The sequence below is a fragment of the Convolutriloba macropyga genome, chromosome 4 (genome assembly GCF_964194025.1).
Source record: "Convolutriloba macropyga chromosome 4, txConMacr16.3, whole genome shotgun sequence".
Classification (NCBI taxonomy): domain Eukaryota; kingdom Metazoa; phylum Xenacoelomorpha; order Acoela; family Convolutidae; genus Convolutriloba; species Convolutriloba macropyga.
The window spans coordinates 70,640,533-70,655,659 of record NC_134471.1 but is presented as its reverse complement, the minus strand read 5'-3'; the positions used below and the strand labels follow the sequence as shown (position 1 = coordinate 70,655,659).

The 15,127-nt window shown below is 32.1% G+C and overlaps 1 protein-coding gene across 1 annotated transcript in view; it reads left to right on the top strand.

The window, feature by feature from the left end:
* Window positions 1-15,127, top strand: part of LOC142337872 (leucine zipper transcription factor-like protein 1) — a 458,027-nt gene that overhangs the window by 101,746 nt on the left and 341,154 nt on the right. The gene's annotated exons all lie outside the window — the stretch shown is intronic.

Sequence of the window (15,127 nt, the reverse complement as noted above, 5' to 3'; positions counted from 1 at the left end):
AAAACCATTCTGAGTAAACATATCGACTTAACAACGAAAGAAAACAGAAAACGAGAAATAACAGCAATTTTGGAAAATTTTTGAAAAGTGCAACGAAGCCAATCTATGTACCTGTAGGATACTCTGCCAATGCACGAACTGTAACCAACATTCCAAACTTACTCACTAATGACATAAAGGGTAAAAACCCATGGTATATCCCTAAGGACTTCGCTACTACTACTACTAATAGGAAAACCCCTTGCTTTCTTTGCTTCAGCCTAGTTTTCACTTTTAGTGTACCCACAGGCGAGAAAAAAAACGTCATGCTGGAAATGGTTCGGATCTGTTCCTATTATGCGGAAAAAGGTACAAAAGAGGACACAACGGGGATTGAAATTATTCAAGAGGTATGCGGATGACATAATGTGCACCGTCAAGGGGAACCCTCTAAATTACACTGAGGTTGCAAATTCTCCTCACAAGAACTTACAATTCACTCTTGAGACACCAAACGGCAGTGGAGACCTGGCATTCCTATATCTAAACATAAACGTAAACGAAGATTGGAAAATTAGCTGTCATTGGTATCAAACTAAACTAATACCGGCATAATCCTAAATTTCCGTAGCTGTGCACCAATACATAAGAAGAATGTGATTCATGGGACTGTGCATAGGATATTTAGTGCGATCAGTGACTGGCAATGCTTTGATGAAGCTCTTAGAAAAATCAAGAGATCTGAACTGAAAATCAATATCCAACTGAGTGGTCCTCCAGTATGTTGATCAGACGTTGGATAAAATAGTCACGAAGGAAAAGCTCACAGCAAACCCCCCCCCCCCCGAAAATGAACATATTAAAAAGGTTAAAAGTCTTAACAATAAGGAACCTAAACCGCGGTTTTCAATATAGAGGAAACATCATTCAGAATTTTGCAAGTATCAAATCATTTTCAAGACAAGAAGGCTAAGAATCCGACCTGAAACCATCTTTTAAGGAACCTGCAGTCCCATGTGGTATATAAAGTTACATGTAATGGATCAAGTTTCATCTATGTTGGTTAAAACAGCCGAGGTGTTACCACTAGAATTTCGAAGCATCAAATAAAGGATTTTCCTGTGGGACAACACCTCGTTGAAGGTTGTGGTACAGCGCATAATAGTGAATGGGAGATTCCTGATGCATGTCGCGGGGTTGAAATCCTAATGATGATAGAGGTCATCAACATCAAAAAAGCTGAAACCGCAATTAAATCTGCGCAATCGGTTACGGTGTCGGGAATTGACATTGAAAATTTAGTTCAAATGCAAAAAAATTGACTTTTGAAATTCAAAATTATTCTGGTACATGTTAATTCGATTTTTTGCCGACCCCAGAAAAACAACAACAGATAGGAATGAAAAGAAAAATATCCTTTTTCAGGAATAGAAAGCATTATAACCGTGATTTTCAAAATTGAAAATTGAATTGATTTTAGTGTAATAAGTGTAAATATTTTAAAAATATTCGATGAAAGTCTAACTCATTTCCAACAATTAGAGTCAAAGACAAATTTATATACCTTGTAAATTAATTCATTTAATTTTTTACACGGACGATGAATGCAATGTTCAAAAACGTTCATTTTTTAATCAATTGAAGTTTTAATTGACAATTACTTCTTCTCTGTGTCATTTTCTACCGCTTAATGTCTCTTGTTACTAGAAGGCCTACAGATTTCATTTCAGGGAAATGGGAGTTATCTAAAATTTAAGAGTAATTAAAGAAATACTAAATTTATTGGTGCAGAGGAATTGTCATTTAAAATTTAAATTGATTTAAAAAAAACAAACGTTTTCGATTATTGCTCTCATCCTCAATTTCAACAATCAAATGAAATTTTTCAGAAAGAAAATGAACTTGTATCAATTCTAACAAAATACTTAAAGTAACAAAAATTTGAAATTATTTACAGTTAAAATCACATTTACAACCTTTCTGTTACATTTATTACACTAAAAACAATTCAATCTTTATTCCGGAACTTTTGAAAAATTAGTTTTCTATTTCTGGAAAGGAGTTTTTTATTTCATTTCTATCTGTTGTTATTTTTCACTTGTCGGGATTGACAAAACTTGGAACTATTATATAACAGAATACATTCTGTATTTAAAAAAAAACATTTTTTTTATTTGAGCTAAAATTTCAAGATCAATTCCCGCCCCCAGTACTCGTCAAGCGTATTTAATTGATGTTTCAGCTTTTTGATGTAGATCACTTCTATTGTTATTAGTTTTTAAACACCTCGACATGCATCCAGAAAATTCCATTCAAATTTATGCGCTGTACCATAACATTCAACGAGGTGTTGTCCCACAGGGGAATCCTTTTATTAAACCTCCGAATATTTAGCGGTTGGTAACATGTCGGCTGGTTTGGCCAACGTAGATGGAACTGCGTCCATTACAAATAATTTTATAAACCCCATTGGTTTTCAGATTCTTATCAAAAGATGATTTCAGTGAGTGTGGTCAAGCAAACTCTTAGTCTTTTTGTCTTGAAAATGATTAGAATATCACAGAAATTCTTCAGTCTTCTGGCAAAACATTGAGTTATGTTTCCTCTGTTTTGAACAAAAAACTTCAGTTTAATCTCTTTTTTTGTTAAAATTTTTAATTGTTTTGGGATGTTGTTCAATTTTGGGAGATTTTGTTGAAAGTTTTTTCTTCGCGACTATTTTTATCTATATTATCTTTTTGTTAAAACTTTTTATTGTTTTGAAATTTTGTTCAAGGTTGGGGGATTTTGTTGAAAATTTTCTCTTCGTGACTATTTTATCCAACGTCACGTTGTGAATCTTATTGGCTGGTTGAGGGTGGGGAGGCATTCAACCCAAAAAAATCTCAAATATAACAAAATATAGAATTGAGATTAAAATTGAGAGCTAAAGAAAAGAAGAAAACTTCCAAACTCCAAAAACTCCACAATCAAGATTATATTTAGCGTGTGTATTAAATTTGGAAAAACACTTTGTGAAAATAAAAAATAAGAAAACAATATATTTGCAAAAAAAATTCTTTAAATTATTTTTATGCAGCATAATTTTTGGTTATCATCGTCAATTTTGGACAAATTAGACATAAATGGGTTTTAGTTCCAATAAACATATAACTTGTGTAGTGACAAGTTAACGCTAAAACTAGTCCTCCATCAACAAATCATTTAACAAAATCATTTTGCATTAGGAAATTTCTCACAGACTCATTCTGTTTGACAAAAGAGATACAAGAGTTGCATTTATTGATTTCACAGAATCTTTGAAGAGAACAAACAAGAACAACCGGTTTAACTTACAAACAATTATGCCAAAATCACTGACCGAGAGGGTTGATCATTTTCAGACAAATTGACTTAGACAGATAGCTGATTTGGACAAATGAACAAAATTGACATTCTTTCCCCTGACTTTCAAACAATATCAGTTTTTACGGTAGTAATTCGCCAATGTTTCTCTAGATTAAAGAACGAAAAATTGACTCCTGAATGCATGTAAATTTTGAGATCAAAAAATCAACCAAAGAGAATTGACTAAATTTTTCCCCACGGAGGGTTACGTTTGATACGTTTTCTCTATTCTGGACTTTTTCTATAACCATCGTAAGTAGTCCGTTTACACGCAAGTTTAGGCAATTCTGCTAGAACGGTGAAAACAACAAATAGAGGGCCTAGCTTTTTTTACATGTGAGCTTAGTTTCCGAGCTCAAATCTCTTTGGTCATTTCTTGTGCAAACACTGGACGGTTGATCATTACTTAGAAAAACAATCTGGAACAAAGATTACGTCTAAATTTAATAAAAGTTTTAAACTTTGAGGGACAAATTTTATAAATAAATTTCATTAAATTACAAAAATTGTGCACGGCATCAATTGGAATAGTAGAAAGCTGATAAATTCTCGGTTAGTTTCCATTATGAATCAACATTACATCAGAGTATTTTCAAGAGGACCCAATAGGTGCATAATTTTTATCAACAAATTTGTATAGGGATGGGGAAAATCTGTCAATCTCGGTTGTCTGAATGTTCTAGCTATTAACAAACAGTGATGTTGATTCGGATTGCATCAACTACCGGTATCGACACAAGTAAACTTCAGAAAACAAGATTGACGCTTATGGGATATGGGCGTTAAATTTTTCGATAGTATTTAATATTTGTAAATTCGTATTTGTGATTGTAATTTTTCAAGTTATTTTATATTATAGTTTTTCTCTGCAAGCAGCGTTTTATTACAGAGTGAGCCGATTAAAAACATCTAAAATGGCTGCATTCCCATACTTTAATACTCGTTTGCTCATTTTTGAGTTTGCTCCTAATTTTGTTTTTTTTCTAAGTTTTGTTGCTCTTTTTCACCGATTGTTGTTGCGAAACGGTTATTTGGATTTGTTTTATGTCTAGTTAAATTTTACTTTCACTTTGATTTTCATTTCTATTGGGTACAATTTTTATGTAATTGGTAGAACCAAGTGGGTCTGGGAAGTCTCATCTCATCCATGATTGGTTCCTTTTTGGAATTTTTTGACCCGGTTTTGACAAAATTCACTATTTTGTTCAACAATATCAAACGCTCTACCGATTAGTTAATAAAAAACAATATTTATTTCCTTTCAGCCGTTGATATTGAGTTGATACAGATTTTATATAACAAAGGAACAATATTGACTTAATTTTGATGACTCTTTGAAAAAAATTCCTTATGTTGAAGAATTTGGTCAGAATAGCTACCACAGGAATAACTAAATGTTCAAATACAGTATAGTTAGAGCAGAATCCTACCCATCAAAGCCATTTTGGCAGCAATATTGAGCTACAGAACACTCATAACGTTTTTTTAAATCAACCTAAGACGTCTTACAAACAAAACTCACTCAGCCAACAGTGCGAATTAAGATCTCAACTGAAAGATTTCTACACGACAGCAGCTTCACTTCCCTGTGGTCCACTAATTGTTGACTTGCCTCCGCAAACAGTTGACTCTCTAAGATATTGTTGAAGCAACGTTTCAAAATCATCAATGATTTTTTTTAAAACGCAAAGCACGCAACCAATTTTTTCTGGTTGATTAGCACCACATCATCTCTCTACTCTGATCCCGTTCCAGACATTTTGCCATAATTTTCCTCAAGAACGGACTCAAAGGCTTTATCCAACCTCTGACCGTGTGCAAAGTAATATTTTTACAAGGAGAGCTGACAGATGTCCGAAAACAAAAAGACATAACACTTTTAGAACAAGTTCATCTGCTTATACAAAAAAAAAATTAGTCTAAGTAAAAATGAAAAGTTCTTAGCTCGAAAAATGGGATTAGTCTTGTTTCAATACTGAGACCGTCAACCATTGTCTGTTTCGCTTGAAATAGATCACCCTGTTTTGATTTCTTAGCAAAATTGACAAAAAAAATCATTTGGTGTCAATAAATTGAGAACTTGTTTAAAGAAAGGTTTACGCTAAAAAAATTCCTCCGACAATGAATCATTTGTCCAATTTTGTGGGTCAAAAGATAAAGAAACGTTGCACTTGTTAGTTTTGTATAAGCTTTAAAGAGAAGAATTTTTTTTTATGTCTAGTATATAAATTTTTACTTGAAAGGTTTAAGTGCACAGAAATTTACAAACAATTATGTCAAAAGCAAAGACCAAAGAATTTTGATACCTATCAATGAGAATTGGTGTCCAACTTTGACTTTTATGTGCAAGTTATCTGAATTAAAAACTAAAAATGAAAAAAATAAATGTATATGTTGATGTCTTTTATCGTTTGGTCCTTTTCTTCAACCAATGAAGACAAAGTATTCTTCTGGTTCTGTATATGCCTTTACAAAAATGTTGAGAAAAAAAATTAAACACGATAGAGTTTGAGTTGATCAAGGTTTTGAATTCTGGAGGAAAAATATCGAAATCTACTACACAAGATGACAAACAAAAAATATTGCAGCAGAAAGAGCAATTAGTTCTTTGAAAAAAAGAAGTATTAATCGCCAAATGGATATAAACGGTGATACATACGTCAACAAAGCAAACAACTTTTTTCACTTTATGAACAAATTTGCTAACAGATATAGATAAATCTCCCAAAAACGTCAAAAATCCGGATTTTTCGTCAGGTACTTACAAAAAACCTATAAATGAGTTTGAAAAACTACTCTTTAAATTTTTTGACAATGGTCGAATCTCCAAGTACGATTTCCTTTTATAGAAAACGATACAATTCACAAATGAAAAGTGAACTCTTCCAATTACTTAAAAATGAAACTTTGAAATTTATTTTAAGATTTATTTTGTTCCAGATTTTAGACAACTCAGATATTTGACAACCTGAATTATAAAGGAAAAAAACAAAAAAATTGGATTCTTTGATTCAAAAAAGGAGAATTACAAAAAAAATTGGATCCTTTTTCATGCAGAGACTTTCAAAAATTTCAGTACTGATTTAGACAAATGAACAAATTTGATAGACTTTCCCCTGACTTTCAAACAATTTCAGTTTTTACAGTAGTATTTCGCCAAAGTTTTCTCTAGGTTAATGAACGAAAAATTGCTTCCTGGTTGCATGTAAAATTTGAGATCAAAAAATCAACCAAAAGAAATTGACTAAATTTTTCCCCACGGAGCAGTTAATCGATACGGTTTCTCTATTCTGGACTTTTTCTATAACCATTGTATGTAGTCCGTTTACACGCAAACTTACGCAATTCTGCTAGAACGGTAAAAACAACAAATAGAGGGCCTAGTTTTTGTTACATGTGAGCTTAGTTTTCGAGCTCATATCTCTTTGGTCATTTCTTGTGCAAACACTGGACGGTTAATCGTTTCTTAGAAAAACAATCTGGAACAAAGATTATGTCTAAATTTACTAAAAGTTTAAAACTTTGAGGGACAAATTTTAAAAATTGTTGCGAGTGTTTTTACGGACGGGAATGTACTTTGACAGAGAGACTACCAACCGACGTTTTAGGCAACACAAATTCAAAAAATTGTGCACGGCATCATTTGGAATACTAGGAAGCTGATAAATTCTCAGTTAGATTTCATCATGAATCAACATTGCATCAGAGTATTTTCAAGAGGACACAAGCGGTGCAAAATTTTTATCACCAAACTTGTATAGATACGGGAAAATCTGTCAATCTCGGTTGTCCGAATGCTTTGGCTATTAACAAACAGTGATGTTGATTCGGATTGCATCAACTACTGGTATTGCCACAAGTAAGCCTCAGAAAACAAGATTGACGCTTATGGGATATGAACATTAAATTTTTCTAAAATATTTAATATTTGTAAATTTGTATTGGTGATTGTAGTTTTTCACATTATTTTAAAGTTTTTCTCTGCAAGCAGCGTTGTATTACAGAGTGATTTGATTAAAAAACATCTAAAACGGCTGCATTCCCATACTTTACTACTCGTTTGCTCATTTTTGAGTTTGCTCCTAATTTTGGTTTTTTTTCTAAGTTTTGTTGCACTTTTTCACCAATTGTTGTGACGGAACGGTTATTTGAATGTGTTCTATGTTTATTTAACTTAAACTTTTATTTTGACCCGGCATTTTTTATGTTTGCGTTTCAAGTAAAATATGACAGATGACACCGATTTAGAACATTAATAAATTTTTTTTTGAGGAACGTCAATATTGTAAATATTTTGGACAGACGTGTAGTGAATCTTTAGTAGTTTTTTCTCCCTATGTTTTGAAAGAATATAATCTTGAGATTGCTGTTTCGTAAATGTTTCTGTAGCTGAGACTTGTGAAGAGACAATTGTTTGGGTTGCTTCTTTATTGGGTACAGTTTTTATATAATTGGTCTGACCAGGTGGGCCTGGAAAGTCTCATCTCATCCATGATTGGTTCATCTTTGGAATTTTTTGACCCGGTTTTGACAAAATTTACTTTATGTTCAACGATATCGATCTCTCTACCGATTAGTGTCAAAAAATATAAAGAACACTGATTTCGAGGAAGAACACTGAAGTAGCTGATTTTGAGTTGATACAGATATTACCTATCAGATGAACATTATTCACTTATTTTTAATGAATCTTGCAAAAAAATCCTTAGATTGAATAATCTGGTCAGAATAGCTACCACTGCAATAACTAAGGGTATAAACACAGTATAATTAGAGCACAATCGTTCCTGTCAAAGCCAACTAGGAATCGATATTAAGCTACAGAACACTCATAACGTTTTTTCAGATCAACCTACGACGAATTGCAAACAAAACACACTCATTCAAAAGTGCGAAATATGATCTCAACTAAATTATTTATACACGACAGCAACTTCAGTTCTCTGTGGTCTTTTTCTTTGTGATTTGACTCCGACAACAGTCAACTCTCTGAGATATTGTACAAGCAGTGCTTCGCTTCAAAACCATCAAAGATTTTTTTAAAAGTCAAAACAAACAACAAATTATTTTTCTGGATGATCAGCACACAGCATCTCTTTACTCTCTTCCCGTTTCAGACATTTTGCCGAACTTTTCTCAAAAACTGAGAAAAAGTTTTTGTCCAACCTCTCAGCTTGTGCATAGTTATACCTGTAACAGGAGAGCTGAGAAAAGTCCGAAAACGGAAGCGTATAAAACTCAGAGAACAACTTTATGTGCTGATACAAAAATGAACTAGTCTAAGTAAAAGATGAACAATTCTGTGCTCCAAAAATGGGATAAATCTTTTATCATTATTGAGAGTCAATCTTTTATCGTTTTGCTTGAGATAGATCACTCTGTTTTGGTTCCTTAAGAAAGTTGACAAAAAACAAGATTTGGTGTTATTAAATTGAAAACCTGTTTAGAGAAACTTTACGCAAAACGAAAGTCCTCCGGCTAGGACTCAATTCTCAAATTTTGTTAGACAAAAGAGAAACAATCGTTTTATTTGTTGATTTTGTATGTGGTCTAAAGATTTTTTCGATATCTATTATATTTATTTTTCGATATCTATTATAAAATTTTTGAAACAAACGGTTTAAATCCACATGAAATCACAAAAAAAACATATGTTTATTTGACTCATGATAATAAATTGATGCAGTTTTTCTTTTATGTTGAAATTGATCTCAAGAACCTAATGCATCAGCAGGCTGCAATATTTTTGGATTGGCAAAAAAAATAGAAATTTGACAAATCTTTCTTAATGGATCGCTAATTGGAGCATTTAGAACCTGGTAGAAAAATGTTTCTGGTTAATGAGCTATTGATTTTTGTTTAATTGTGAAAAATTGCTGCTTCCAAGCATAAAGTACGGCCAAGCCTAGTTTCCATAAGATTTCTTGCAACCACCATGTGAAGCCCTAAATTATGAATTCACGAAACCAGGACGATCAAGACAATCAAGTATCAACTAAAGCGTCAACCGGCTGGCTATAATTTTGAGGAAAAGTTAGCTGGCACATTTATTTTTCCTTCTTAACAGAATCAATTTATTTAGAAATAAGTATGATATGAATCAATTTATCTAACAATGTGTTTTGTTTATCCGGTAAAAAACCAATTAGACGAATTGCACTAGCAAGGAACTCAAAATCAGCATTCATGGGACGTATAAAAAATACTTTTCAGTTGCTGCAAATTGATCTTACGAGAACTGAGAATATTTCAAGCTACTAATGCAATTGAAATCACTCACGGTGGCAGATTATATGTTACCACCATAAAATTTTTTTTGAATGAAGAAAATCTTACTCTGCCTAGCTAATTGTCCAGAGACCACTATATACTTTTATTGGATCTGACATCAATTCAAGTTACTGCTGAAAACAAACATTACCAGAAACTCAGTCGCAAATGCTTGAGTCTAGAGCTATTTTTTGACAGTCCACTCATTATTATAACAGAACTAGCAGCTACCAGAAAAAAATATTTGACGAAATCACACAATCCAAAAGTTGTTCCTTCACGCAACAGATTGAAACCTTTCAAATTGATTGTTCTGATGGGAATCCTTGTACAAACGTTGTCCGTTAGTTAAGGATAAGAAAAATTATCTGTGAAGGATAGTACCTCACTTTGTGACATTATTGAACGCATTCCGGAGCCAATATTTTTGTTCATTGGATCTTTTCCAGCAGGTTTTGTTACAACCTTGCCCAATCTCAGTTTTGCAATCATCAATAATTCTCGAGAAGCGCGGTCGGTAAAATTGGACAAAAATTGTTGGGCCCTAAAGAAATTAGTTTTACGCATGCATTATTTCTAGCACGATCAGTCCTGAAAATGCACAAATTGTTCATTTTCTGGAAGGTTTTGTATATCGTTTTCTGATACTTTATAGTAAAGTTTGTAATGTGCTAGAAAATCAGCGTAAAAGTAAATTTGTTGGGCCGACCAATGATAACCCAATGTTTGAATTGGTATCATAAATTGATACACAGACCACTCTATATAATGCACAATTTGTTTGCCTTATACACAATTTATGCTGCTTTTCAACTACATAATCTTTTAAAAATAAACTTAAGCAACGTTCATGAGGTGCGTGTGTTGATTTATATTAGTAATTTTATGTAAATTTCATCACTATGGTATACAATTAACTGATGGGTAATAAACTCGTTTGTATTTTTCAATAATTGTATTAATTACCCAGTTAGTTACGCAGGATTTTCATTTTATTCTTTTTATTAACCCACTCGGCTGAATGTGCCTTGGTTTTCAGTTGTTTTGATACTTATTTGTTGAAAATATTCGTGTGAGTTTCTAGTTTGGTATGCATGAATTATACTGTGTAGGTAGTTTGGTTTTGCAATAATTAATAATAAGAATTACGAATTGGACATTTTTGACATCTATGAGCACGCAAAGAAAAAATAGCGCAGAAGTCATACTTGATAGAACCTGTCTTAGTACGTGAAAGCAATTTTCTATATTAATACATATGTACTTCTTGAAAAGTTGCGCGAAAATAATTTAGAGTTATTTTTATTACATTGCAGCGGTTATGCTTAGTCTTAATACAAGTAAAATCTATAACCATCTTATCACATAGTGTCGACTCTAACACGTGGAGGGTTCTCTTCTCTATCTTAATACTAGGGTCGACACCCCCGCGAGACTGGGGCTACATTTACTTTTTTTGTTTTTATGACGTAAATTTGTATTGCGCAATTCATGGTTAGACATCCGATTAAGGTGGCTGCATTGCAGTAATTTTGTGTCCTCATTGGCAAATGTTGTATAAAATAAAATTTTTATTTATTATTTATATGCTGTTCCTTTAGATAGCAAACAGCATAAAGTTTGCCTACTTTCTGTCAGAAATTGACAAACATTCTGCTGTGAATTTCAGTGTATTTTTTTATCATTGCCGTTTTTGCCACATTTGTTTAAATATACTGGCAATGTTCAACTTTTTTGTTAACCAAATTAGGCGCGTTTGTTGCAATTTGATCTACTACTTATAAGTACTTCAGGCAAAATCGTTTTCGACTTCTATTCTAGTGTCGTCGATTCCTTATCTTTGTAAAATGTTTAAACACCAGTGACATGTTTTTCTAATCATGAATATTTGTTAAAACGAACACGTTTTTTACAATAAATACGAAAAAAACTTTGATTACGGCCAAATCATGAGAAAAAATTGTATTAGCTATGAGATCATTTCACTAAAAACAAAGCAATGAATTTTCTACAAATATTTTCGAAGGTGCTTTATTGTACTTTTTTTGAAAAGTGTAGCATCAAGTTGAATTAATAAAAATATCGAACCGGGAGTCAAAATGTGACGTTGGTTAAATATGTCAGGTATCACAATTTAAGTAGTAATAAGCAAAACTGGATGAACCGATAAAGCAAAATCAAAATAATTAGTGACACAAAAAAGTTGACCATAACTCGTTTTTGCTATTTCCTTTGTATACGGTTTTCAAAAAAATTCAAGCACAAAGAAATGCTCAAAACGGAGAAATTCCCTGAAACATTTTTTTTTCTTCAGAAAACTCAAGTTTTTGCTAAACAAACGCATTTTTTGCAGAAGAATGTCAAAGCACAAAATTTGTTGCTTAGGTTAACTTTTTTTCGATTTCTTTTCGAACAGGGTGATATGATGTGTTGTATGCTTTCAAAAATGACAGTGAGAACTTTCCGTGCCGCACACCGACTCATGCGGGCCTTCTTGTAATTTTTTTTATTATGAATCAATTGTAATTTTTTATTATGAACGACATCAAAGAAAGCCTAATTGATTTTCAATTAGATAAAAGTTCTTCTTTTCAGTGATTTCTGACTAAAACAGACAATCGATGGTTTTATGCTAGTCCTAATATGGTAGTTAACCAAATTTAGTTTCTTGGCTTTCTCTTCAATCATTATTATCGAAATCGCGAACTCTAGTTGTACGTTTATTTATTTCAGAAATGCCGGAAATATTAGTGACATAAATATTAGACAAATGTGACGAAGTACTGTCAAATTTCTCCACGATTTGTTCCACGCGGCCAAAAAAGGCTAAATGTACGTTTTGCGGCGTAATCTAAATGTGTGTTTTTTGATATCTTGCTGAAATTATTTTGCAATGTTGAGGAGTATTCTCTTTGGTAGCGTGGTAGTTTATAGCTTTCAAATTTAATCCAAGTGTTTTTCTGATTCCTTCCAACTGTCTCCTTTTCGTCAAGTGGAAACTATTTATCAAAGTTTCAGATATTTAGGCTTTTAAAAAAGTATGTATTAATTGTAATGGGTATTTGATCTATGATCAGTCTATACAAATCTCTCCTTGTGGTAACAGTGCTCATGCTTTTGTTCTCACAAAATAATTAAGAAAAATATTTTGTTCATGATGGGGCATATAGCCTAAGAAATATACCCATTACAATTAATCGTTACTTTTTTTAAAGTGCCTAAACTTCTGAAACTTTGTTGATTGGTTTCCAGGACCATTTCTGTTTTTTTCTAACATTCAACAAGCCAACAAGCAGTAAAAATAATCCACTGTTTTAGCGGTAAAATTACTGTTTCTGTACTTGTTCTCAAACTCTCTCAGGATAGTTTACATATACTGTGATTCTAATATTATTCCCGAAACCGTTTAGGTTAAAGGATTAGTATTGTGTTTTTGATTGGAGGATAACAAGTGAAGTGCTCGATGTTTCTTTTAATTATCAAGTTTGAACAAGGAGACTCGCTAATACGGTTCCGAGTCCGCTCTTCCACAATTTTGGCAAAACTGTCTACTAAATTAGGAACAGAGAGAAAACTCCAGAAATTTAAGTTTTTTTCTAAAAAAATTGGTGTATGAACAAAAAGGTAGCCTTGCAAGCAATTTACTGAGTGGATTAACAAAGGACGCATTAGCTTGATGAAATATGCCATTATTAAGAAAGCGAGTCAAGACGAACAGCAAATTCAATTAACAACAACAAACATTAATTACATCAAAAAATTTATGTCCGTTTCAAAAAAAATACAATAACATAGTCAAAATAGCGTCATATAAAACTGAGACCAATGAAAATAACTGGTAATTCACCATCATAGTTTTGGCATCAGTCCATAATAAAGCTTGGTAACAATTCGACAATAAAGAACAAAAACAGTAAATTTGAAAAATTGGCTTATTTTTTTAAAAAAACAATTAATTTCAAAGTAATGAAAATCATTAGAAATAAACTAAAAAATCCCAAAGGTTTACAATTGCCAGTGTTTCTAAAGATGCAAATTAAAAACTGTTGGCATTCGATTTTTAAGCGGTTACAAAAAAAAACAACAAAAAGACAACAATCAAAAAATCAGTTAAGTATTGCCAGAAAAAGCTTTTGAAGACGTAAAGCCATAGTTTGGCCCCCAAAATATGTTTGATTGCGCCTTCTTCAAACAACGATAATGTGTTTTTTAACCTTTTATTAGTGTAACCAATTAACAAGTAGATAAAAAGAAAAAAGTGCAAAATTAAGTAAAAATTCTTTTATTTTCGATAAAAAATTAACTCCAAAGACGTGAAAGTCATTAATTACAAAATGAAATAGGTAAATTGAATCGTTTTTTCTTCCAAAGTAAGCTTTTGAGACCTGCAACTATCCAGATTATTTATTTTACGTTTACAAAAAGAATGTAAATTATCACAAAAATCAAAATTTAATTTAATTTTTTTGTGAGAAACCCGTGTCGAAGCCAGTAAAGTCAAAATGAATTCTTTAAAAATATTAGATTTTGTGACAATAATCACCTTGACAACCTGTTTTGACAACAAAATTGTCAAATTGGGCCTGTAATCAACGAGACTAGGTAACAAACAGACAATAAATGGAACAAAATTGCCTAGTTTAAAGTGTTTTTTTTATTTTCGGAAAACAATTGTCATCAAATCCATCAGCTTTCTAATAATATTAAAAAATCAGCCCATCTATTTGTCAATGAACAGCTATTGAAACCGTGTCATTGCACAGGAAATTTCATACGACGAAAAAGACAAAGTAAATACGACATTAAGACAAAATCGAAAGTTTCAATTAAATTCTTCGAGAAAGTATTGTCGAAGTCGTTAAAACCAGAGCAGAGTCTATATACTAAGGATTTTTATATTATCAACAATGTATTATTTTGAACGCCATTATTGTGATATATGGACTGTCAATAACGTGATGATGAGACACCAGTAGAAAACGTGAAATGTGGGCAAACACCTGAAAATAAAAAAATGAGAAATCTAGTAGTATAAAATCCAGAAAACCATAATTTAATGTGTATATCTGCAATGAAGATTGAGTTTGATTTCAGTAGAAAGACGAAGCAGTCTTTCATTGCTGACACAAAGCTACAAATTAAGAGAAAAAAGGAGGCAAATTTCATTGAGCCTTTATTTATTTAAATATCAAATATTTTTAAAAGTCAAAAATACCATTAGCTTTCAAGTAAAAAACTAGATACAATAATTTGGAGCTAAAAAGGAACCGTATTGGACCTATCAATAGTGAGCTTTGGACTGAAATGTTCTGTTATTTGTTTATTTAAAATACAAAAAAGATCGAATTTTTTTATAAAAGAGACCGACTGATTACAATCCGAATTATTTTTAGAATGCAACAGTCCAAGTTTGGTTCAAAACCAGCTCTGCTAAAATTGTCCGTCCATTGAGAATACTGAACGTTCCGAATGTTATGAATATAGATATTTT